At 36.1% G+C, this 27,789-nt stretch overlaps 1 long non-coding RNA gene across 1 annotated transcript in view; it reads left to right on the top strand.

The window, feature by feature from the left end:
* Window positions 1-26,675, top strand: part of LOC112967675 — a 78,521-nt gene extending 51,846 nt beyond the window's left edge. The window contains exon 7 of the long non-coding RNA XR_003254075.1: window positions 21,987-26,675. This is a non-coding gene — a long non-coding RNA (uncharacterized LOC112967675). The remainder of the gene's footprint in view (window positions 1-21,986) is intronic.
* Window positions 26,676-27,789: the final 1,114 nt, after the last annotated feature.

Raw genomic sequence — 27,789 nt, 5'->3', positions numbered from 1 at the left:
TAAAGCATGAGTGCCAAACACTGCATCTAGAAGATCTTTTATTTAATAAGAATGCATATGAATATACATGTATATATAAACACACAGGCACATGCACACAGACATACATATATAGATACATAGATATGTAGTACATCCTGGGTATGCTACTGTAATTGTGTCTTGCTTCTATATCAGTGAGAATACTAATTCTCAAAGGTTTCTGAGTACAGGATTGCCTTGCTATTGTAGCCACTAACATTTGCCAGAATTTCTTACTGTAGTCATTTTTGTAGCTACAATTGTGGCAAAGTCTCTTGTCTTGTGCTCCCCCGAGAGTGCCTCTTATTGGAATTCTTGGAAAATAAACCAGTGAATGTTTCAGCCCACATTCTAATGACTGGATGAACTCTGTATCCCTTTGGATTGCTCTGTAGTGACTCATAAGTCTTGTCCAATCCTGGCTTTCTTAACGTTTTCCATTCACTTTAAGTTGCAGAACAGTGATATTTCAACAATTCAACTGTGACAACGTCAAGGAATTCTATTTAGAATAAATTAATTAAGTTTATTAAATATGTGCTTCTTACTGTGTTCTTCATGTGGCAATTAACAGAGTTTTTTTATTATGACATTCTGTTTGGCAAGTTAGCACTCTGAGCTTGAAACTAGCAAACAGAGCTAAATATCTTCTGGCTATCACTTACCTATCTGCGTGCCAGACTATGCAGTATGACCTTTGTGTGGCACTCGATACGTTGCTCCCATGTTCAACCTAATTTAATTTACCAGTTTGCACAGATTTTGTTTTGAAAAAGAAATTTGGCCACCCTGATGTGTGGAACTATTTGGCATAGAATTTCTCTGTGTTACGCAGATGGCAGATAGTGATCTGTTCACAAAAAAGAAAAGTCTGAATAAAGTATGGAGCCAAGAAGTAAGATTAAGTTTTTAAAGGTACAGAAATACCATCAAAACTCTAAGGGTATAAGATTGAGAGTTAGTTCTCATAGGGCATTTTCAAGAGTAATCCTCAATTGAAAACCAGTTACAGGAAATAATGTTTCATATGTGTGCTTCATCAGTGTAGATAACAAGACTAGCCAAAGTTATGATACTGGATACTGAAACAAATGAAAATTCAATGCTAAAAATGCTGTGCTCCCCACAGGGGCAGCTGTTACCTTGGGGTAGTGTGGCCATCCCCACCAGATTTTTATAAACCTCTGTGAAATCTTTCTGAGTCTTACTTCTCTCCTGCACAAAGCACAGATGACAGACATGCCAGCTCCAAGCCCAGCGCCACAACACATTGGAAAATACACTGCTTTTGCATAGTAGTTCTCATTTGGGAAGCCCACCAACTAAAGAGCAATAGTGTCAGCATTGGCTTCCCACATTTTGGGGAGGTAATGGTTTTCAGTAATATCCTTTTAAAAGATAGTTTTGTCCTTTCCCTCCAGTATCATGTTTCTGTTCAGCTGATTTCTTGCATATATATGGTGATAAAGTTTAAGATTTCTGTAGTTATAGAACAGACCAAATGCATGGCCTCTCTGCTCAACATATGATCTCTATATGAAGGCCACATTTGAGCTCCCAAGGCAACTCATAATCCTGCATTTCTAGAAGCAAGATTAAAGTAAAATTTGAATTGTTATCTATATATATGAGGTCAGGAGCACAGCTGCATCTACTCCAGACTCTCTGGGTATTTATAAGAAGAGCCACCAATTTAGTCATACGTAAATAAGAACTGATCTGCATTTCAGTCCCAGACTAAAAAATTTACTGGAGTGGCCTATATCATCATACTTTAGGAAATGAGCTTCCGTAAACTGTATTTCTGTTTAAACTACCTTGTAAGTTACTCTCACAAAGAACAGGATTTCTTGTAAAAGTGAAAATGAACCTTGTTGCATTTGATAATGTATGAAATTTTATTTATATTTTTCTATTTTTTTTATTTTTTGTGGCCTTAGTAAGCAAGGTCATTAGCTGACATTTAGATACATAGGATGGTTAAATCCAAAAATTTCAAGGTGTTTATAGATTTTAAAATTCACGTAAGGTGCCCAAGGACAGATCTTAAAGGCATTTATGTAACCAAATCCTGTTTTCTGAATGCCTTTTTTTTCCTCTGAAAGAATTTATAATATGAAAAATTTCAAATTTTTCAGTTTTTTATTTTTTGAATGTGGTATGAGTGTTTTCAGGCTCTGTGGAGTCCTTCAGGTTTTGCCAGCCACCTGGTCTTTCATTCAACTTGTCAGGCTCTGTGTTGGCAGTCATGCGGGACCTGAGTACTTGGTGACAGTTTCATTTCCCAGCAGGTTTTGAGTTACCTGATAAGCGGATTGGTAAATGTTGCTCTCGCCTTATCTGAGAGGCAAGCAGGCGGCTGCTTTGCCTGTTTGCTGGGATTCCACCTCTGCTGCCTCTTCTGTTTCTGGCCGCAGCCTGGTCTTAGTTGCTGGGCCCTACTGCCCGTGTTGCAGGCAAAATCCTGTCAAGCAGAACCAGATTTAAAATATTATCGCATTTCATGTAAGACATAACTTCCATCTGCTGTTCTAAAGGTTTAGCTGTCACAGTGATGGGTTTATTGTGTGATATGAATGCAGCAGGTCTTCTGAATCTGAAAAGCATAATTAATTGTGATGTATAGGCCCAAATTCTGAAAGCTGTTCTCTGTGCATAAACTTGTCTACGCAGCCGTCGGTATAGAAGGGAGGCCACAGCTGTTTGAAGACAAAACATAGAATTAAAAAAATGTATAATAGTGTAACCAGCAATTATATTTTTGTGAATAGATTTGATCAGCTGTTTGAGAAAGAACTATATGTGTGATGAAGACTGGATCTGATAGAGTCTTTATTTTGAAGGAGAAGTTATGTGCAGTAAGTAGTGAAAATAAATATTTAATAATTATTTTATTCTTTAAGCATTTAAGACCCCATCAAAGTGGGTAATAAAATGCTGTTAGAGAGGCCAAGTTACTGATGATTAACACCATCAGCTTCTGGAATGGCTAAAACTCAATTTCTGTAGAGGCTTACCTGTCTGATTTGTTAAATTAGTTTGGTATAGTTTGCCTTTTCTAATTAAAGCTAATTACTTTAAACAATTTAACAAATTGTACTATATAGTCAGAATGAGTGAATCCGAGGCAGGGATGTCTTTCTGCGTTTACTGTACCCACTGCATTTTTGTATCTTTCACTTCCATGAGGTGGGTGAAAGAGAACAGGCACTGATCTGGAGCAGTGATAAACAAGGAGAGCTCTTAAAGGTGGTTAAAAATAAATATCTGAACATTAAAGATTGTTAACAATAAAAAGCTACATTTCATTATCATGTCCTGCATTGACCTTTGTGTTCCATTATTAAATGAGGCTTTCTGTACTAAATCCCCACCCTGTTATAATTTGCTCATTTTTAAACACCAGAGAAATTGCTGTTACTTGAGAGAGTGCTTTTTCAAAAAAAGGTGGTACAAATTTAATTCCTTAGCAAATCTACAGCTGAATGCTCTGTCTTCTTGAGTATACCTAATACTGCTACGAAAAGAAAGCTTTAAAAGGATACAGCATTCTATTGCAACACATTACAGCACAATGCCTTTTAATGTTAACTCAAAACAGGCTTTATGCCTGCAGCTACAGCATTTCCGTAATTATTTTGTGCAGTTGCCAAAAAAAAAGTGTGCCTGCTTGTAAGCAAAAAGAAACCTTGGTGACAGCTATGAATCATCAATGTTATTAACAGGTTAATTCCCAAACCAGCTGGGACTAGGTGGGGTTGGGAAAGTGGTGTGGTAGGTTCTGCAGGAGCTCCCTGACAACTCCTTAGAAGGAGGCATCTTCTGAAGTAGTGTGTGGCCTTGTCAGCTGGAGATTCATTGTGGTGAGTTGTGGCCTTCATGTAGAGCTTAAGGAAATAATCCCTGAATGGTATCTCTGACCTGGACTTCTAAATGTACAAAATCTTAAAGGAAAGAAAGAACAGAGCGAAGTAGTTATTGTGTAGAGCTGTTCTCTTTTTATGCCTGAGAAACTATTAAGCTAGCTTTATTGCTTACATGCTTTGCTTGCCTTAAAAAAAAAAGCTCCCCAAGCATCTATACATTAACCAAATCTTTGAGATATTTATTTTCATACAGAGTGTACTTGTGACGGAATGAGGATCTGTTGTTTCAAAACACTTTGTGTATATATTTTTCTAAAAAAACAAGTGTATATTGATAGATATTAAGTTAACTACAATGTCAACAGAAATTGCTAAAATTTTTCATGTTATCCCAATGAAATAATAATAAAGAACTTTTCTGAAAAATTCTAGGGGTCTTTGGTAAAAATTGCAAAATCCTATAGATTCCAAAAATTTACAGGAATGTCGGTGTTGTTAGCAAAAGGTCTAGCTGTTATATGTATTCTCGCCTCATCTGTCGCTATTGTGAACCAACAGAAGCTTAGAAAGGGCAGTTCTTAAGGTTTCTTGTTTGTCAGACTTCGAAGCTTATTTTTGGAAAGTAGTAGTGCAGGTTTAGGGAAAATGCCAGCTATGGTTTCAGATTTTTTTTTTTTATGAAGTGAATTATCTTTTTAATCAAGAAGTAAAACTCTAGGAAGTTAAGTATCCGAAAGGAAAAAGGAAGTATGAGAACTTGAATTGTAGCATTGACTGTGTTCTTTCTCTAGATGAGTGGATGTATGGGGATGTTTGTGGAAATGCACTGATCATAATTACCATTGAGCCTTTATTTTTTAAAATTTGGTTCTGCTGGAGTCATAAAGAATAAGCTTTCTTGTTGTGGGCAAAATAACAATATGTTTTTTCATCTCAAAGAGATCCCTAAATACTTCCTCATAGTAGTCAGTTCTGATACAAGAGATAATAATTCCAGCTACTATTGTGCTATAATATTATGAAAGGTAACAAACAATAGCCATAGGGATAAAAATGTAAGCCTCCTTCCTTAGTCTGTATTGATAGTAACCAGAGATATCAGTTACTGCCTCCTGACATAGTGTTTTTAGAACATGGACACATCCAACAAGAACTTGATTAGACAGGCTCTTTCTTTACTTTGTGGATAATCCTTTGAGGGGTTGATCAATTATTTCTTCTATTAAAGATTTTGGAAATAGAGGCACTTGCAGGATGACACACCTGAAGCTTGTGAATCAGGGGTGTGATCTTGTGCACCCATACACATACAAAAACCTAAGCAAAGAAACCCAACAAGTGAGTTCACCAGGCTGGTAAATTCACCAGGCTGGTTAATCGTTCACAATCTTTTGAAAGAACACTAAGTAATCAACAGGAAAAACAATAAGCATTCAGTGACCAGTTGTCGGGCTTTTTTAGGTCTGCCGGCCCTGACCAGTTTTTGAACTGGTGACCTAGAATGCCCTTTGAGCCACATGTCTGCTTTTACAGGCAGGTCTTTGACATCACTGAACTACATTTATCTAATATAAATAATTTTACAAGTGAAGTATTCTGGATCTAATTGACATGCCTGTTTATATATGTTTTTTTTTTAATTACAAAGACATAATTTGATATTTTATATGACCAGTGTCTAGGAATGTTTTTACTGTTCTTAATTCTGAAAGCAATAAATCTTGCACAAATTGTTTGCGTTAACTTTTGAAGTCTCTGTTTTCTTAACGTCTTTAATTGGGCTGTGGCTTCTTGGCTTTGTGACAAGATTTCTATCTTGAATGATAAAAGAATGATAGCAACCACACTTGAGCCCAGCTGCTTTAGCGATTCTAAGTTTTGGTATACAGACCTTATGGCATCTGCAGAAATTGTAATTTTAAATTAATAAGAATGAAGGAGTCTTGTTTCTAGCATCACTAGTAGTAATATAGTGCTTGCAACTTCTGCCTGCTAGAAAGTTTGCAGGGTTGGACTAGTATAAATGAGTTCTGTATTTCTTCTATTCTGTCCAGAACAGAAAATTCAGAATAGAAAATTCCAAAGTTTATGGTCATAAAGTTTGAATTCATGTGCTTTTATTGCCCCCCTCCTCCCACCCTCCAATCTGGATTTTAACTAACAGGCACTGCAGTAAAACACTGTGGGACTGATGTCTTTCCACAGTGTGCAGATGTGTTTTTCTTAGCTGTGATTCTCATCAGGTAGTTTGGACTCTTCATTAAGTTTTGTAGCAGAGGAGAAAAGGGAAAAGGCTTGTGAAAAGGAAGAAATTTGAGTTTAAAACCAATCAATAAATGGGGAAGGACAAGAGCAACTTCTCTGTCTTTAAAAAAATTTTTTTTTCACTTCACCATTAGCATCATATTGCTTTAGGATATAAACATGGTTTTTCAATTCTCTGACATAATACTTTATGGAAAAGTTCTATTAAATATGATAGAAATCCAGTTTGTATTTTAGAAATTTTGTTCTAAAAATTTGTGTGTTTTGGAAACAGATGTCTTCCATATAATTTCTAAAGCATTTCTGAATTTCACTGGGTATTATGAAGAAGATTTTCACAGCTGTATAGTGAGGTGTTCCCATTCAAATTCCTCTGTAGTTGGACACTGAACTCCCATTTTTTGTCTTTGAAAACTTCCCACGGTACCTCTGAGTGTTTGGGAAAGGGCTCCATCACTCCATGTGTTTGTGCAGTGACTACTGCAATAGGAATGCAGCTTTGTTTGGGGCTTCTGAGAGCATTAGACATTGAAATATGTAACAAAATGTGGTTAAGAATCTAAAACTATCTAGAGAATCAMACTGATGAAGGAGTACTATGGATCTTATTAGGGAAGGTATAGGCTCTTTTTAAAAAAAAGAAAAGAAACTGTAATGCCAACATCATTGTTCTAAAGGGTTTTAATAAGTAAGAAAAAAATCCTACAAATAACTCTGAAATGCTATAATGTTGTAAAACCAGCTTATACTGTTTTGAATATGAATCGGAAAGTTCATAGTGGCCAAATCTTGTGTTCCTCCATGCTGAACCTTTCATAAATATATAGGCAAGCAAAACACATTTCCTKTTTGAAAGAGTCTAAGGTACCATTGCTCTATTTAAGATTTAGTTAAAGAACCAACAATTTTACATGTGTTTAGGGTTCCAGTTTTCACAGTAGGTAGAACCATAAACAATATATTTCTCTAAACATCCATGGCAAAATGGGATTTAATATACATTTTTAAATAGGATATATTTGTGGGGTGAAAAAATTTACTAAATATTCCACTCTTCATATGAGAAGACTGCATACCTGAAAATTTGAAATGTGGAGACCACAGGAGGGAATGTTGTGGCAAACATAGCTTCAAATAAATCAGAAGAAAATGTATGTGTGACTATCTCCTTCATAAGGGATAGTGTGTTACCTGTGTTTTCCTAGAATCAAAAAGGTGAATTATTTCTGAACTAATTTTATATGGTTCTGATATTAACCTGTGGTAATAGGCAGGGAGGAGAAAGGAGCAAAGTTTAGGAATTCTGCAGGTGATTCCACATCAGTGTATCCCTTTCAGTAAAGTGCTTACTATCGATTACTGTATGCATGAGATATGAGGTGAGGTAGATTAGCAAGACCATTCCCAGTCAGATTAGTTTTACTCTTCCTTCATCATTAGCGTGCAGAAGGGAGTGGAAGTCAAAGGCATTTATTTTCATGGCTTTTTCCAAAGACTTGCATTTTCAGGGAATCATTTCAACCCTATGAACCTCTCTTCTTTTTTTGCTTGCTTGAAATAGGGATAGTACTCTTGTGTGCATACAACAGTTTGTATGAGAATTAATAAATATTGCATTTCTTGGTGGGTAGCAGCCTGATAATTGGTTTTAAAAATGTGAGACAAATGCACTAGGATGGGAAGAGTTTTGTATTTGTTTGTGAGTATTAGATACAAAGATACTTCCCAAACTTTGGTTTAATATTAAGGGATGACATAAATGAAGAATCTATTATTTCTGACTCCACTTTCTTTTATATGTGGAGCTCCTGAAGTCACTGACTGTTTTGGGTCCAAACTGTTAAAATCTAAGGAAAGTTTCTCATCAACTTCAGCAAGGTTTGGTTTCAGGACCTTTAGGGAAGGGAATTTAAAGYGACAGCAATAAGCTTCTGTGCACCACACATGAGAACAAATTCATGTCATTACCTTCCTAGATTTAATGTAGGAGTGAAATGATAATGTGGCTTCCCAACATTGTCAAAAACTGTAAATTATGTGCCTTTGATGTAACATATTGAAAACCCATATGGGTAGTAGTTGCAGATTTTTCTGATGCCTGGCACTTTGTCCTAGCTGATATTTCCATACATACTCTACAGTTGAGTAAAACGTTGCCTTTCCCTCAGTCTGTAAAAAGCTGCATGGTGCATCACTTTGGTATGGAAGGTAAAAAAAGAAAAAAATTTCTATGTGTTATGTAGTGGAAACTATATGAAAGGAAATTAATGTTGTGGGTATTCCTCTTCTGCCAGTCCTCAGCGATAGTTCCAGATTACTGTTGTACAGAAATGCTGCATGTTACCACTTTGTGGTAACACCAGCTAGAATTCTTACAAGGCTTACGTATTCCATGTGACTTGTGGTAGAGGGGAAGGTAAGACTACCAGGCAGATCTGGAGTATTGCTTTGTGCAAAAAGTAGGAAAATTCAATCATCTTGGCATAGGTAAAATAATAATGAAGGAATCTTAACTAGAACAACAACAAAAAAAATTTCTCAGCTTTTACCTGCCTTGTCCTCTTGCTATTCTTCACTTATCCTTCTGAGCACCTGGTAGTACTTCTTTTCATTTTCATTCAGTGGCAGTGTTAGTCTAACTGCTTCACTGCTTGTCAAAGTCTGATTAGTCCATTGACAGGAAAAATCAAAAAATAACAGCCAGMAATAAAGATACACAGTTCCCACAAAACTAAAAGTGGAATTTAAAAGTGAGTACTATACTTTCAGAATTCTTATGCTGAGCTCCTTAATGCTACATTTGAACCTGTTATACTAAAATTTTCCTTAAGCAGTTTGGGCAACAGTTGTCTTGTCATTTGTGGGGCATGCAGTTTTCCTCTAAAGCTGCATCTAAGTAAAGAACATACAGAATAGGATTTGCTTCTGTGGTATAATTATAAAAATAGCACTATCTGGAAGCAATTTGAAGAGTCTTTGCCACATGTACAGCACACCATAAAGACTTTCTGATTTTGAAACTATTTACTACTTCATCAGGCCCTTTGGTAACTGTAGCCATGTAACACTAAGAATATTATACAGTCATGTGATCTAACAATGTATTTCCATGTACAAAATAGGGTTAAGAAATGATAGTCAGAGTCGGTGTTCTGAGGATGTGAGGATAAGTTATAAATCTAAGTACCATATTGCAGATTAAAAGACCTGATGTAAAGCACTTTTGGCTAAATATTATATAAATATATAGTATATCTATATATGTGCATAGCATTCAGATACATGTATGCTTCATAATTTAGATACATTTTTTTCTGAACATTAGTTAGATTTGCAGTCCAGAAAATACTGGTATTCAAGCCGTTAGCAAACATTGTTTTTAGAGAAAACTAAGGGGCAATTAAGTAAATACATTTTTACATAACCTGAAAATTCCTTGCTGTTTATACACAACTGTGTGCACATAAGCAATGTTATAGAACTAACTGTCATTTTGGAAAAAGAAACCTGACCTGGAAAAGAATGCCACAGTTCGTGTAAAAAGTATTTTCTATTTTGTGGATTCATTAAAAGTGCAAAATATTTTGCTTTGTTTTTTCCTCTGGAATTTAAATGTACACTGCAGCAATAATAGCACCCTTTGGGGAAGTAATGATGTATCTCATAGTGACATAGTTCATCAGCTCAGGTGATTTTACAGGATTTTAGAACACAGGAAAGGCCGCGTACCTGAGATGAAGAAAATTGCTTTTGTATTCCCTGCTTGGCCAGTTCTTTCCCTCTGTGAACAGGGATGTTACTTCTCATAACAGAACTAGAAGCTTTTTTTAAAGCTCTGGTTGCTAAATAGCATTTTTAATTTAAGCAAAAGATCCATCTTTGGGATAGCTGATGAGATTATTATTATTATTATGATGTGTTGTCTGAGCTGTTCCTCAATCAAGTTTGAATCCATTCAATTTCCAATGTAGCGTTTAAAGGAAAGTACGCTGTTTAGATTTTGGATTGCTTTAAAATGCTGTAGTGTGAATTGTACCAGTTAAGGAGGAGATTGGTTCAGTTGCCATGCAGTGGGGACCGCTGAGCAGCTGGGGCCACTGCCTCATCAGCTGTCCCAGACAGTCATTCATCCCTTCAGTCTGTGACCCTAGGTCTACCCCTGCTTTCGAGTATATCTTGGATTTTAATGTACAACATTTGCAATTTCTGTTTTTCTTATTCCCGTGTTTAAACCAAGAACTGAACTGCCACTTTGTTGAGAAAAAGAATTACAGGCATCCCAATAAGTTCGAGGAAGCTGAGGAAAACAGAGTCTTTCTGCTGTGGGGAAGAGGGGAGTTGCACATAGCTGCAGCATCCTGACAGCTTCGCCGTGCCGGGGGTGGAGGGGGGTGTCAGACGACAAGCTCTTTGCAGTTCTGAATAGCAATAGTCAGCTTTGAGGAGGAAATCTATCTCCGTGAAGATGTTTGTTGTGATCAGACATACCGACTTCTCTGACTTCCTCTGAGGGGAGGAAAACACTCTACCTTGCAACAGAGCAAGCCAGAGGGTTTCAGCATATACGAGCAGGAAAACGTGTACTTACGAAGGAATGTATCTTAATATGTTCCATAATCACTGCTTAGTGGGTAAGGGATAAAATGGCTTTCTCCGAGCTAACATGGCCTCTCATTACATGCTTTTTGTTGTAATTTGAGGAGCTCATGAAAGAACTGTTTACTCTGTGGCAGTTTTTCATGTGAGCTGAATGGATAACTCAACTTTATGATTACAGCTATTATTTTCATACAGTTTCAAAGTTGAGTTTCAAAGAAAAGGTTTGTGTTTAGTATTCAAGGAATGAAAAATAAGTTCACTACTCTTATTACAAATATCCTCATCTTTTCCAAATAATTTTCTGTGAAGCAAGACATGTGCCTGAGCAATGGGCATGGCAGCAGTGTATGCTACACCTTGGTTACAAGTAAATTTTGCAGTGAAGTGCTCTGTGCACTGCAGGCAGTTTGAACATCCCTTCACTTGAGTAAAATACACATCAAAAGGCAGAATAACAAGAAGAATCCATTGTCCCCATGTGTCTGTGTTCCCTGCTTAGAGATGGGTGTGTAACCCTACAAGAGCAAAGCCCAAGAATGAATTTCAAAGCGCTTTCCTTTTACAAAATGTTTCCCGTTGTATGTACTAACTACTCCTGTTTCATATTTACAATACCCCTAGAACTTGTTGGTGGATGATATTTAATTAGAAAAAAAGTTTGCCAATATCCGACTATTGCTTTTTAATCTTTTTAATGTTGTTTTATTTCAAATTAGTTTCCTATCCATTGATAGCTCATAACATCTGCAGCTGACATTCTTTGTATTGGATTTTAATTTATCTGTCAAAATGATATTTCATTCTTATCACTGTGAGTTTATGCTTGTATTTTCTGTTTTTTGTTTTAATCACCTAAGGATTTTAGATGTTTACAGGTTTAGATGTTTAGGTGTTTTAGAATTAAAACTGTAAAAAAAGAAACAGTCACTCTGTAGATTTTTTTTTTGAAGGCTTGCTGCATGGTTGTGAGAAGATTATTACTGTACCCCAATCTAAAGATCAGAATCTCAAGTGTCTTGTGTCTTTATAGTTCTTTATACTTGTACAAAACTGGTATACAAAGCTGTCATCCTAGGAAGGTAAGAGTTTTACACACATCTTCAAATACAAATAAATCTGCAAAGTACAAAGTAGAAGAAAATCAGTTTCTAGTTGTTTAATGGCATTTAATAGCTTTAGCATGTCAGGTGCAAAGTTCTGCTGTTGCTTTTAAAAAGGGAAGGGTTGATAATTGCAGTGCTCTGGCCAAATTCCCTCTGAGGAGCTCCATAACTCCATCCAGCTAAAGTCCTCCTACAATCACAGCTGGTTAGTTCTGCTTCCTAAATAAAGCCTCCCTCCTGTAAAGACTTTCTCCTGGGCCTAAGTAGATGCCGTATGCACAGGTTTATTGACTTCATCTCTGTATTGAGATATTGTGACARATTCCCATTGCTATAGAGTTCATTATGACATGGATGTTTTGACCCCACTACATTCTCTGAAATGTTGATTTCCTCCCCAACCCTGCCTCTGAGTTCTTCTTAGCTTGATGTGGAGTTGACAATATATGTGTATTTTAGGGATAACAAGTCAACAGGTATTTTGGCTTTGGAGAAAATTTGAACTTGCTATCACATTCAACACTGAGGGGGAAATCAGCAGAGATTTCTTCTGTAACAGTGTCTCAAAGTATCAGCTGCAGTATACAATATTTTATTTTTATGACCTGGCAATCTCTGTAAGAGAAAGTGGGTAAGAAAGAGCCTAACTAAGCCTGAGGGCACTGGAAGGAGGGGAGCTTCTCTTTCCTTACRGCAGCAGGATTTAGGGTCAGGGAGTATATTTTGCAGCAAACTATGATTTTTGAAGACATGCTTTAAAGAGCAGCCTTCATAATTTCACTGACATGAAATCTTTATACTGTTTATTCTCATACAGGAATCAGGATGTGTGTCTTTAGCAGTCTGTGGCTGGGCATCTTTTCCAGTGCTGGATCTTATCTTTACTTCTCTTCTCTTAAAATGGCTCCTTTGAACATGGGAGATTAAGAATGAAACTGTACAACAGTCCCCTAGGAAATGTTTATAAATTGGGGAAAAAAAACAACAGTAACATTGTTCTCTAAATCTTTTAGCGGTTTTGAGAACAGGCTGGCTGGCTGGCTGGATTGCCGCTCACTTTGAATTCTCGCTTAACCCAACTTTGCACTATGCAGCAACTTCTCTTAGAAGGTCTGGCTCTCCCTGTTCCTTTGCAGTATCAGGTAGTGCTCCAAATGAGTGCTCGCAGTATAAACGAAGTGAGGAAAAAAACCTTATGGGTTGTTTCTCTGTGTGTTTACCTACTGGTTTGTATGGTTTGGGGAGCTGCTGGTAGAATAGTTTACATAGTCCGTTGGTTATGTTTAGCCTCAGGTGAGCTTGGGCAACTAAGGGACTTTTCTCTTTGTATGTATAATTTTATATATATATAAACAATATACTTTATATATATAAAAACATATACTTTATATATATGTAAATTTTATTTAAAAAAAAAAAACAGAAAAAGGGTGTACTGCAAAACAGGCACCTGATTTGAAAGAAAACAATGTTAGTCTGGCATGTTGGATATCCTGGAACAACAGTTGTATTAGCTTTAATTTTTTGCCATCTGCTACAGAAAACATAGAATTTAGCCCAGTTAACCAAATCTTAGTGTTATGTATATGCTATATGCATGCATTTTCTGGCACTCAAATAAGTAACAGTCATCTTTATTTGACTGCTGAAAGTATATTTAAGTTTATTGTTTAAATGTATATTTTTAGATTCCCATTGGAGCAGAAAGTAGTTCTAGAACTAGCACTGTGCTGCTTCTTCTACAGGCTTTTTTCAGAGTACRGTGTAAGTGAGAGAAAATAAAGTTCTTGATCTCTAATTTTATTAGATTTTGCTTTCCCATTTTTCCAAGGTTTAAAAAAGCAATCACTCTTTCTGGGCACATATTTTTCTGATGCAGCTTTATGTTGATATTCTCATTTTGTTGTGAAATTGGGTAAGAAATCATCGATGGTGATTTAGTATTTCCTTAATAATAAAATAATGATTCAGTATTTTGCTTTCTACCCTAACCCCAGATTCATATTTGAAAATGTGGGGTAGAATTCTGCAAAATGGAGTCATTTATTAACTCTTGCCAGTTGCTAGGTCTCAGTGGAATGGAGACTGGAGTGAAATCTGGGCATTTGGAATGGAAGTAAGATTTTTGCCTTTCTTAGTGTCAGGATTTGACTCTTGGATTATGCTGACAGTTCCCATTGAAGACATGCCTGAAAGCTTCAAAAAAAATATTTTTTTTTTTTTGTGGGGGGGGATAAGAAGTCATTTTTTCAGGCTTATGTCAGAATCTATCTGAGTGTGTATGGAAACAGGCAAGTTCCAAAATTACTTTAATTTAAAAATCAGGAGAATGATAGTTTGTGTTCCCTGCAAGCTGCCTGCACTTTTGAGTATCCAAATATAGCTTCAAAATATGTGGCCTCAAGGAAGGATTAGTACCATATTATGGTAAATATGATTAAATAGAATAATCTATTTGAAGTTTCTCTGGAATTTGCCACTCCTGTATTTGTACACCTTTAGCTACTCCAGGAGGAAAGTGAGTAAAGGGAATTTTCCTGAGAAATGTATTTGCAAGCAATTTGCAATTCTAAGAAACAGTGACTGTTTGTTTAATTTGGAAAATGAAAAAGAGAATCAATGCTCTTTCCAGTCTTTTATCATATCACTGATAAATGAAATATTGCAATATTTCATCAGTGAACCTAGAGAAATTATCAGTTGTGTAATGCAGTAGAAAACCAACTGACTGGATGAAAGGTTTACATTTTGAGTGCTCAGTAAAATAGCTGGGAATTCTGAAATAACTGAAATTTCATTCTGAAACTTTGTGGTGAAGAGAAGGAAAGGATATATGAGGCCTATCTCCTAAGCAATAGTCACAGGGTAAAAGTATGAAGAAAATATTAATGGTAAAATATATCAGTTACATCTTCAGGCTTTTTAAGATCTAGCAGGCTGTGGATTAGGGTCTGAACAGAAACAACAAAATTAACACTAGATGTGAATACATGGAGGGACATACAGTGTATGTCTAGGGAGCTGGATACTATAGTATTTTGGTACATGATGGCATTAAATGGCTTGATAGGTCTTCTTACCTCATTTGGGTGATTGTTTGATTCCTTATAGGCGCAGGACCTTGGCTTGAACAACTACAAATTCTTATTTCAGAAATCACAGGGTTAGCCATGAGCAATTCTGAAAATGGTATTTTTTCTCCTACCTGAATAGTAGCACAGCTGTGGTCTTTGGTATAGATGTGGAATTTTGTGGCTGCTAAAGCTGTCATAGCCTTAGGAACAGTTAAGGGATCAGAAAGGTGCAACTGTTTCCTTGTTAGGGTATACTGTCCTGATACTTCACTCACTTTATATATGCAATGTACATATGTGAAGTGAATGAATTTTGTGAATGGAGAGTTCTGATTTGGCAGTATATTAGCAAAATGACTGGGGATTAAAGAGATGCTGTCAAGATGGTTAGCCCTCAGATTTTCTTTTTTTTTTTGATCAAATATAGTGCTTGTGAAATATGTCAGATTGATAATACCAGAAAATGAAATTTATCTTTTCTGAGGACAGACTCAGCATGGACAGGTGTAGATCAAGCTGCTAATTTACTCATCCTAATACAGACAGACTTTAAAGCATGTTTCAGCTGGCAGGGCCTCTTRTGATGGATAGTTGTGATAGTGTATGTACTAATGACACTTGCCCACTAGAAAATACTTTTCTAGTATTTCCTCTGTAATCATCTTCTGTAGTAAATCACCTCTGTAGTCATCCTGCAATTTAATTTTCASTCATTGCTGGAGTGGATTACATTTGAATTGGAAACCTACAGGTCAAAGTATTTACATTTCATTATCAAACTTCTGAATCCTCTGATCTCTCAAATTGCTTTATTTAAGTACTTAAATAAACTCACTGTACTTAAACTCACTTTTATTTTAACAAAATTAAGGAAAATAATATCTATAACATAGAAAATCTATGTAAAGTAATCTTGTGCAGGGTTATGAGAACTAGAAAGCCAAGCTGGTGCATACAAAGTGGATAGGTTTTATAAAATAAGGAGAATAAATGAATTTAATAGCATATCGTGTAAAATATCAGCTCAGTTATGCAGAAYGTCTTGATAGCATACAGTCTTTGTATGTTAACTCTAAAAAGTTTTGTTAAAATTTGCAATTCTTAGTTACTTCTGCTACTCCTAACACTGTAATAAGCAAATTTACATCTTCCTCTCCTCTTGAATCGTTACTGTGTTTATATGTTATACAGTGGAAAACTTGATGGTTGACAATGAATCATCTGGCCAGCCATGACTAGCCTTGTCTGGAATGATATAAGTGCTAGTTAGATGCACATGAATGGCAGCCACTATTCAAGGCAAGGTCAAAATTACAGTATTTCTAAAAAGAAAAAATTCAAGCCTCACCATAAAAAAAAAAAAGAAAAAAAAAGGCTATATACTGAAAATGATTCTCAGATTTTTTTCAGTATCCCTTGATTTAATTTATATGGCGCTACTAACCATTCTACAGCTCTGTTATTACACTGCACCTACTCACCATGGAAGTGTGCTTTGTGGATACTGTGTAAACTRCATGACAGTTGTCTTTTTCTCCTGATAGCAACTAGTGCATTATGTGAAATTCAAAATCTGTGGATTGTCAGAAAACAATCTTTGAACTTTTTTAATAGTGGAAATCCTGAAAATATGTAATATTTATAAACATAAGTCTGATGTATAGAGTATCCTATTGATTAAGTCCTTCCCTTGCTTAAAGCTGGGGCAAGTAGGCTTGCAGCAGGGAAGAAAATTCTGTGGATTCCTAAGGTTGTTCTGTGTCCACTTTGATATCTCTCAGCAACCTCTCCTGTGTTTGCAGCCAAACCTAACTGTTGGACAGAAAAAAATTTGCTATGGTTTGCCTTCCTAGACCCCCAAATCCATCTTTCTATGCCACTGCTATTGAATTACTCTTAAGCAGAACTGCATAAGAAGGAAGTGCGGCAGTCTCCACATTTAAGGCTCTTTGCACGCAGTTCCCTGAAGATTATACGGAGGACAATGGATCCTTTGCTGTTTCAATCAGACAGGATTTTTCCTTCGTATGTAAGTTCTGTTTTGTAGAAACAAGAGAGCTGTTGTGTCATATTTGCCATATAATTTTACTACAGTGTGCTATATTACTGCATAAGGAACTTTGAGTTGCAGTTTTGGATATGTTCATGTTGGGCTAAATTTAGAAAGATCTATATTTAGGAATTCTTATGGACTTGAAAATAGCCTCGCTCAAACTATTTTGGCTTATTTTTATCAGAGTCTAAAGACAGGGCTTGCAGCAGGTTTGGGCTGTGAAACGTGCTTGTACAGAATTCAGCATTCTGATGAATGGAAATTTCTTTCTTAGCACCACAAAATAGCAGCAATGTAGAGCATTTGCAGTGGACCAAATCTGAATATTTTGCTGCCACTGATTAAACTGTTGGGGAGGTATCATTAATGCTTTAATTACAATCTGCACTTAGTCTACTCTTCAAATGCTTTTTAGACTCAGACTAGAAAAATAAAGTGCTTCCAGTGGTAAATGACTTATGATGCATTCTGTTGAGTCACATCCCACTCCTTTTTTAAGGGAAAGAGCATGAGAGCAATTTGATTTTATGCCAGCAATTGTATGTTTAATGTGAAACACTTGGCCATAACAGACCTCATTCCATTGCTCATGCTGATTTTGCAGATTGGTAGCTCCGCTTATATCAGTGGCACTAGTGCTGTTTCATCCTGGAGAGCAGTTATGTTCAGAGGGGGTGTAAAATCCAGTCTTCCAAATGCAACAACTATGTATTCAGGAAGAACAAGAGTTTTTCGTTATATACTCTAGACAAAGATGTCCATATCTTCTGCACTAAGCTCTTTATGATGGCTGGACAAGATAGTATGAGTTCATTAATGGCTGAATAGAGAAGGGTGCTATCAAAAGAGAGCTCGAGAGGCAAATAATTGTAGTGTTGTTTTATTTTATTGACATTGGTGATTAGTCACAACAGCTACCATGAGGTTCTGTAGGAATTTTAGAGACAGAAATAGAATTAAAATAGATATTTTTGTGTATATATAGTATTCTGCAAAGAGACAGCTGGATTTTTTTAAGAGACAGAGCTAACAATTTGTGTCTATCATTAAGTAGACAAAAAATTAAAAATTTTGATTTGTAAGATGATTTTTAGTTAAACACCTGAATGGCTTCAAGACTGTCTTGAGATCTCAATTAACTTTCTGTTGCATGGAGTACAATGCTATTAACAGACAAGAAAATAATGACAGAACAATGTAATGTGATTATTTTGTTCAAAGGGAGAATTAAAAATGGGAAATGTTAACGCTGAAGTAGCCTGCTAGGTGAGTTGTTCATGGTAGATCCTTCCTGATAGAAGTAAACCTCTGAAGAAAAAAGAGGGGAGTGATAAGTGTCATTTTAGGGACTTTAATGGGAAATTATTTTACCRTTTCTTGTAGGCAGAGGAATGTTCCCTTATTTTAGCAAATTTGCTGATCAGTCAGAAAAGTCTACTCCAAAAGGAGTGTAGGGGAAACATTCAGCAAAGAAAGGCATGTCCAGCCTATATTAACTGGAAAGGCATGAGGTGGCAGTGTACTGTTTCTCTCCTTCCTGCAAGAGAATTCTCTCCGGCTTTGCAGGAGAATGTCTTGGTGCCTGGATATTTATTCCAAACATTTCCTTCTAGTCACAGTGTAAAGTTTCCTTTGTGATTCAGGTTCCACTCTCTTGACTGATTTTTAAAACTATTTTTGTAATTGCTATTATCAGTGATGTTGAGACTTCTGCCACATAGTTTAGAATTTATACCAATGATGCAAAGAAATCCTTATTAACAAAGCATGGACTGTGATAAAGGCAGAGGCAGTTACACCTAGTAGTATCTTGCTGTAGAGCAGAAAATATGAGACCACTGTTGGAGTGTGAATGAGTACACGCTTATTCCAGCAGGCTAATTTTTATATGTTGTCACGGAGATGAAATTTAGTTATAAACAATGTTTAAAGGAACAAAGAGAAGAGAAACTGAAAGATGGACTATATATAAAGGTCTTAAATAGCAGAGTTATTAAAGAAAAGACCTAAACAAGTGTTATGCTTCTAGAGAACACCTAAGAGCATCCAGACCTTGAAGGTGAATCAAAAGTTTGGAATGCAGAATAAATACACATTTATTTCAAATTGATTTKATTTGATTCATGTTTATTTGTAATATGTGAGTAAATGATATTTTTAAGCTTGTAACTGGTGCATAATTGCAATAACTGTCTCTGATAGCTTTGTATGTCCATCTAACTTGCTTGTTAAAGAGATTTGAGATTTGTATTTTTTGTTGTCCATGTTTGCTTAGCAAAGATGTTTTATTATTATGAAGTATGACTGCTAGAGCCGGTTTAAAATTTTGTATTCACTTTTTAAGACCAGTAACATGTGAAAGTGCCTATTCTAATTTCTTTGCTTTGGCTTATATTAAGTTGTAAACTAGATTTCTAGTTCTTAAGAATTGACATCAAATGAAAAGTAGATTGTAAAAAGTACCAGTTGTATTGGTTCGTGAAAATATGTATTAAAAAAAAGATTGGACAAAGTGAATGAGCCTTGTTCCTCAGAAAACTGAAAAAGAAAAACAAAGACTATAGGAAGCTTTGTGCTTTTATACATGAGGTCATTCTCAAATATTCAAAATATAGTTCTTCATCCCTGATCTGTTTCTTCTTCATTTCCTTCACTTGGACATAGTTGTGGAGAAGCATAACCACTCTGAAATACCAGACTTATTTGGTAGGAGCATAAATGATGACAGATACAACTATTTTGGGGAATGAAAACTGCTAATCCATGTCATTGCAAAAACATATGTTACTCAATAATGGAATTTTTGTACACTGAAATGAATATGTCTGATTCTTCACTTGTAATTGTCTTTTGAGCTTAATCCTCAGAAGTCAGGGCAATCGGACTTCCTAGGAAACCATGGCACCCCCAAAATAAAGCACTTAAATCTGGACTGTGAAGTCGATTTGTGAGGTCTTTATTAACTATGGTCAAACTAGAAAAATGTTTCCTGAGGTGGAAAGAAAATCTTTGACACAGATGAACTAGTTTTGGTCTAATTTTCTGAAATGAAAACAAAGAAGCATCATTATATGATTTAATTATTAAAAAATTTTGGACTCTGCACTGGAGAAAGTAAATTAGTTTGAYTGAATAGGAAACTTCGACATATAAAGTAGCTGTGCTAGTTACCATTCCAAAGTTGCTATGTAGAACTACTGTTTTGTTAAAAAAGAAATGTTGAGATGTTGGTGAATTACTCGGAATTTCCATATGACTTATTTTGCATAAGTTCATTCCTGGCTGCTGCTTTTTTTTTTTTTTTTTCCCCCCTCCCTACCCAGCCTCAAAACCTCATATGATAGTACTTGAGTTTTGGATTAAATGGAGAATATTTCTTAGTAGATTTTCAGTGTATCATGGAAAGTTCAAAAGACTCTTTTTGAATTTGATTTTGTTAAATGAGTTAAAAAGCACATTTGTAAAATTATTTAACAATTAAATAGGGGGGAAAACCCGAGTTTCCTTTCCGCCATTCATATTTGCTCTGTAGAACTTGGAGAGGTAAGAAAGAAACAGACACTAAGACTGGAAGGCCTAATACCTAATAGGATCGTTGTATGATGATATGTTTTTACACAGTTGCCTTTACAGTGTGRGATTCTACTTTAAGCTTTCAGGCGTTTTTTTACTGCCTTACTAGTGAATGAATATATAATCTTCTTTTTCTCCCTATTGCAAAGCAGACGTGATAGTAGTCTCTTGGATGGATATTAGATATGTTTTTTAAGCGGTAAGAGAAACATAGATCAAACTGGTATTACATTAGTTATTTATAGGGGTTTTTCTTTTTTTGTTGTTGTTGGGGTTTTTTTAAACCCTTTCAAATGGCTTGTTCCATGTAGAATGCTCAATGGTTAAATTTATCGTTCTTGAATTTTCCTTGGATGTTTTTTCCTTGTCTTTAAACACAACTAATAGCTTTGGGAAACTTCATAAGATGCTTTGCAACCAACTCCACAACTTTTCGTCATCATCAGATCCTTCCAGCTCCTTTGCAGTCTGTTTTCATTTGTTTAATGGCTATTTGGTGGCAGCCTTGCATACCTACTCTGTTAGTTTCRAAGTCTTGCAGTTGAATTAGAAACATTTGCTGAATCCCAAGTGGGTGCACCCTTGATATGGATGTAATTGAATCACATTATTGTATATGTYGTCTTATGTTGTCTGTAAGGATCAGAATATCTTCAGTCTATTCTACTGTATAACCCACCAAAACTTTATGCTGCTGTTTAAAGACTCTGGACTTTTTGTCAGCTTGGGAGTCCCTGACAGGCTGTCAGTGGTTCAGTTAGCTTCATAAACTTCAGAAAAGGTTAAAATAAAGAGTCTTTGTTTTTTGCAAAGTGAAAGTTCAGCTGTTCTCTTTTCTTTTTTTTTTCCTGTAGAATATCTGGAAATTCTAATTTTTGCTTTGCCTGAGTACAAGGGATTGAAGTTTCTGTCTAATTCCAGCAAGTTACAGCAGTGGAGGGTGTATTTCTGTTTGATTTATAGTTCCAGCATATGTCTCTGTCTCCTTTTTCTCTCTTTCTCTAAGTAATGATAATTAAAAGACACATATTGATTTGATTGTTGAGATTGCTTTGAACAGTCCTGGTGTGTGTTTTTTTTTTTAATCAACAACTATGGGAATATTTTCATCGGGAACTGAAATTCTGGTTTCAGGATTTCTCTTTAGATCTGGTCGCACAGCAAACATGAGCAAAGTTTTGAATCATAAAGAATTTATATTTGATTGATTATTTTGGATTTAAAATGGGGAGAAATTTGTCCTAGATCTTTTTAATTTGGATGACTGCACTTTGATCTGTTTTGGGGAGCTGGGCCCTCATCCTAAGCCTCTGAAGTCATGGAATGCTTCCTGCTGACTTCTGTGGGCTTTGAAACAGGCCTTTATGAAACTCCAGTCACTAATGGGAGCAGTCAAGTTCCACCATTTCAGCTCAGTTGTCCTTTGCCTTAGGTTTGTTCAACTCCAGACTGGATAAAACCCCAAGCAACCTGATCTGACTGCATTGCTGATCCTGCTTTGAGCTGGAGATTGGACTACAGACCTTCAAAGCCCCTTCCAGCCTGAATTATCTTCTGATCCTAAGAAAGAAAACCTGGGCACAAACTGAAGACACAAAATTACTCTCTGATGTAATAGCAATGCCTTGCCCTACTTAATTCTCTGATTATGTTAATGCTGTGCTGAAATTTCAGAGAGTATTAAAAAAGTATGCAAGGTTATTTTGGTTCCAAGGAACAGAGGAGAATAAATACTTAATGTCATGAGAATGACACCATTTGAGATCAGACTGAGTTGTGAATTCCTTTTCAAATACTAGTTTTCATTGCTTAATCTAAATCTGAAACTTCTTGGAAGAAACTTTCAACCAGCTTTTTGTACTTAAAGGAAAAAAAATCTATATATAGTTTGTAACTTAAAGTATCAGACAACTTGTTTTCTTTATTTTTGATTTTTCTTTTAGGAAATTGTATTAATTCACCTTGTGTTAATATTTTTTGAGAGCAGTAGACAGCTTCTGGTGCTGCAACAGATTCAGTCATATGTAAGTCAGATTACCTTCACAATTCTGGGTGAGAATGCCCTTTTAAACTAGTTTGTGCCTGAGCTTTAAATGTTAACARCTAATACCAAATAGATGTCTCTAAGTTGAAAGAAGTAGTTAAAGTTGGATGCTTCTTAGAAATCAACAGAATGATAGTGATCCATACAGGTTGTAGCTTGGAAGTAACTGAAGARATTATTAACAGTCATGATGTAGTGACTTGCTGAAGAAAGGTGAAAATTAACTTGAAGACCTTCTGTCTGCACCATGTTAGCTTGAAAAGTATTGCTCAGAATCTCAAAGTTACCAGCGATTAAGAAGCCCCAATATATTATATTTTAGAGGGATGCCACTGCTCAATTCTCTCACTCCTCTTGGAGAATCCTGCTCTGTGCAAAATATGTGTTGAATTTAAAAAGCATCATTCCTCAGAAGATCTACCAGTGCTTTACAAAATGCATCATTGTTACTTTATCCTGTGAAAACTAAGACATAAAGTTCAAGTGACTTGCCAAATCTAGTGAACCCAGAATAAAATCTCAGTGTTCTGATACCAAATACAGTGTTCTCTTCCCTGTGTACTGTGATTACACAGGGATGCTTCCACTGTAATAACTGAATATAACCAATAACTGAACTAAAAGAGGTTTGAATTTCTATCTTATTTCTTTAATTCCCAGTTATTACCACATTTAGTGAGTTGGATCAAATTTTCATAGCTAGTCCCTGGGGAAAAAGTGATGGGAACTAATGGTTTTCACCTTTTGAACTCAGTCTTTCTTGGTGTCCTAATGTGATCTGAGAGATACTCAAATTTAATTAGAGTAGTATGGGCATTCCAAAGCCTATGAGAACGGCCATAGAAAATGTACCAGACTCCACTCTCCCTTCCCCAACTTGGTTGGAGTAAAGTGCTGAACATGCAGGCATCAGTAAGTGCAGCTGAAGCTAAAGAGTTTAAAAATGCTTCATACAGAGAAAGATGAATCATCCCTGATTCTGTTTCTCCCCAGTTGTGTGGCTTTCCACATCTCAATAGCTGTATGATCACATTTTTGGCAACCCATCTATCAGTAATTGTAATAGGCAGTTTCTTCTTTCTGGGAACTAAAAACATAGCTGCCACTCCTGAGGATGAAAGCAGACAGGTTTGCATTGGCCCCAACCCATGGTTTAAGTCCCACAAATGCTTTTTCAACTGCCCCAATACAGTCTTCCAGGGAATCAGCTTGCAGTCTGCTATGGAAGCAAAATATTTGATCATTTTGAGTCTTCTATTATATGCCACGCAGCTGTCTCCTTTTATTATGTGTGACTGCAAATCTGAAGAGGCACCTCTTCTATGAGCATAGGTGGAATGAAATTCCATCAGACAGTCAAATTTCTTGCATCCATATATGTTGCAGACAATCTTTCCTTGGAAGCTTAGTTTCATGACATAGTCTGTTAGTGATGGATGTAAACCATCTTCATTTTAAGATCAAAACCATTGGAGTTATTTTAAAAAAAGCCAAACTGGTTTTCCAGATCAAAAATAAGGCAAATTGAAGTGATAATCTATTTAAGAACAATTAATAATAGTATCAGGGAACAAGGTGACCTAATGTAATGAAAAATGTTTGGAAAATAATATAAAAAAAGATTTCCGTTACTTTATGTATGGCAAGAAACAGGAATTATGTCCATTTTTACAGAATGATTTCATGTAACACAACCATAGAAGAGGCCATAAATTCAATGAAATGAAAATGTACAAAACAGCATTGCATAATTGCTATGTTTTGTATTTACACGATGGACAGATATTTTTCTGCCTGGAAGCACCTTTAATATAATTGCTTCCTTTGTACATACCATTGTGATGGAAGGCGTAGCAAACACAAGGACATGAGAAGAAAGCGTCCACAGAAAAATTCTGCACCTAAATCAAGCATTCTGGTGGAAGAGCAGTCTGCATTGCATCCTTTTGTATCGTGGTGATTGAGCAGAATTGTTTATCACAATTTTTAAAGAGCAAGGATATAATGAAATTATATTTCTCCTTCCTCATTAAGATATCAAGTATAATGAGGTAAAATTGAGGGCTGCCTGAAAAAGACTTGTTTAATATCAATTAGATCCACGGTGACTGAAAACAGTTAAAATAACAGGAAAACGAATATGGAAAGACTTTTCAAGTAAGAAGAAAGTTGCTTGTTTTGCAGTTCCTCTCAACTTGTGTGGATTCTTTGCTCATCAGAGAGCATCCACAGAAGCTCAGCAATGCAGGAAATGATACATATGTCATTACTGCAGGGTCAGTGAATTCACTACTGGAAGTTAAAAGCTATTTGTGATTGGAGAGAAGCAGTAAAAACTATCAAATACAGTCTTCAAATAAAACTTGAACAAGCAGGTTTTTCTAACATAATCTGTGTGTTTCCATTTTGCATTAATAAAGGGTAATTTTATATTTGCCTGGGCTTTTCTGGAAATGAGAAGTATCACCACTGATGTGGGAATTGCTTTTTTGTGAGAAGGTTTTACTACCTGTATTTGTACTTCAGGTAAACCTATAAAGTCTCATGCATGAAACTGGACTGTTCTCTTTGTTGCCAGCAGCCTGCATGTTCCCAGTACTGTAGTTGCTCTCTGACTCTTCACCCATTTGCTAGATGGATCTTGCACAGGGGCTCTTGGAGCAGGAGAGGATCAATAGCAGCACAGATTTGTCAGAGAGTCTGTGTCCTATTTATGTCCCTGTGTTGCAACTGCTCTTCCCCACTCCTGCGTTACAGAGGCATGAGCAGGAATGGGGCATGTTCCTGTCAGGCAGGATAGATATTTCACCATTAGGTATTCCCAGGTGGTGTGAAGAAGTGTGTGATGCCTGAGAAGTTTATTCAGGCAGTTTAATTTTATTTAATGCTTCTGAAAAGTGCCTAAATAGCTCCTAGTTACCTGCTGGTGTTATATAAAATTCATTTCATTTCTGAATCACAGAGCTGGTAGGACTTTGATACATCTTTATCCCTCCACAACTAAAATGCTGGACCTTAGAAAGAACATTTTAGTCTTCTTTCAGAGGCTGTAATTAGCAACTATCCTACACAGCTAACAAATCATAGCATTTCCCCATATGGACTGATATGTTCTGAGATATCAATCTTCTGGTCATTCCCTCCTGCTCTGGGGGTATGAGTATTATATGGTCAGATTCAGATTTTAGGCACCCAAAGGAACTTCTTATTTGCCCCGTCTTTTCTTTCCTCCTTCTTATTGTTCATTCTTTAATACTTATTCTCTTACTTGCATCCAAGTCATGATGTCTCCCTTCATGCCTGTGACCGTCAGCCAAATACCAGGAATGGTGGTAGCATGTTGAATTTCCTGCCTCCAAGTCCTTTTCTTAGCCCAAATAAAGGTGAGTTGCTTCTATATTATAAAAGCACTTGAAATAAAAGTCCTGAGGAGCATTAAGGACAAGAATACTTTTGTAATGTATGCCTGTTTCTAATTTCTTTTTTAAGATATCATATAAACAATAGTGCTAGTCATCTGAAAACGTTGTTTTTACAAATTTTGAGCATGTAAATTCAGGATTGATAGTGTAACTAATATAATGAATGGCCTTGGCTCTGATTTTGTTTACTGCTTCTCCTTGTTTTAAGCATTACCTGTTTTTTGAGTGTGATGGTTTGACTTCACCGCTGGACTGTCAAACATATGCAATGCAAATTACATATTTGAAGCTTTCATACATGGTTAAACTGGTGGAAAAATTCTTATCGTATCTGTCAGCATTGGCAAGCTGCATTCAAAAGATTGCAGCTACTCCTCCTGGATTGCTGTGATCTGTCATGACATCCCATTAAGTGGCTTTTCCACTGGTATCAAATATATTGCCTGAGACTTTTTATTTACAGGCCTTAGCTATCGCTTGCTTTCTCTTCAGTTGATTGCTAATCAGTTCATTTCAGATTTTCAGAAGTAATTTGTGTTATGATAGAGGCTATCTCTGCATTGTAACTAGATGAATTTTGAAAGGTTGAGGATTGTTATGGATATCTTTGGCTGTAATCTGTGAATCTTTTGAGTATATCTAAGTAAAAACTTTATTGTGGATATTGATCAATGGATTGTATGTCTGATTTTATTTCGTGAAAAGCTCTTAATTCCAAAGGAACTCTGGCTTTTGAGAAGAAAGAGTCCATGTGTTCCATTCCAATAGTAATTCCATGTGTTTTGGCTTGATTTCACTAGAAAAAATTGAGGATATAGTAATAACTGTCCTAATCTATATGGTAGTGGAGGTGATAATTAAGAACTCAGATAYAAAGAGGAGAATGAAAGTAAACTGTCACTGAGCATCATGCATAGATTAAGGGCTCAACTGAGCTTCTTGTAATACTGAACCATATTAACAAAACTGAATCAGGATCATGGGGAGTGAGACGCATGACTTTTCTGATGTATGTTAGAGTTTCCCTAGTGCAAGGTAAGTGGTTGATTAGTCCATGGGGATTGATAACAGCATAGCACTGCTTTGGAGATTTTCAGACATGCATGGATTTATGAAATTGCTGGAACAAAGCTTTTATGTGGAAATCAAGCCATAGACAAGTAAAGCAACTTGTTCTGGGCATAATACAAATGTAGATAATGAAATATTATTTAAATCAGTAAATCTTTTCAGTCTTCTGTCCTGATGCAATACTTTCATTTCTGGAGAGCAGCACTGAGAGAGGAGATGCAAAACAGGCTGTTTTCCCCCCCCTCCCCTTCCCATCTCCCTTCCCTTTTTGAAATGCATACAAAAATAATTGCAGCAGAGGCAAAGTTTGAAGCTTACTCTGCTTTCACCATAATTTCCATAGTGAAGTGTCTTTGGGGAGACTTTCTCTGCAAAGTCTCACTTCTCTATGGAAATTGTGACCTAGACAATAACCTGGCATTGACAATCTCAGTCCTTTGTTCTCTTTGGAGAGAGAAAATTCAGTAGAGAGGGGAAAGAGGAGGAGGAGGCAATTAGAGATTAGAACAGTACAGGTTAGAAATATAAATCATGCAGAAATTGGAAATCCTGGTTAGCAAGATAAATGCTTGCATGCTCTTTTTGTTACTATATGCAATAACATTAGGTGAAACCATGGGCACAACAAAGCTGTTGCTATTGGTTTCAGTTGTTGTCAGGATTTCATCTCTTGAGCATCTGCCTTCCTTTTTAAAAAC

The sequence above is a fragment of the Apteryx rowi genome, unplaced genomic scaffold, assembly GCF_003343035.1.
Source record: "Apteryx rowi isolate R43461 unplaced genomic scaffold, aptRow1 scaffold_286, whole genome shotgun sequence".
Classification (NCBI taxonomy): Eukaryota; Metazoa; Chordata; class Aves; order Apterygiformes; family Apterygidae; genus Apteryx; species Apteryx rowi.
This window is presented reverse-complemented; position numbering and strand designations above follow the sequence as displayed.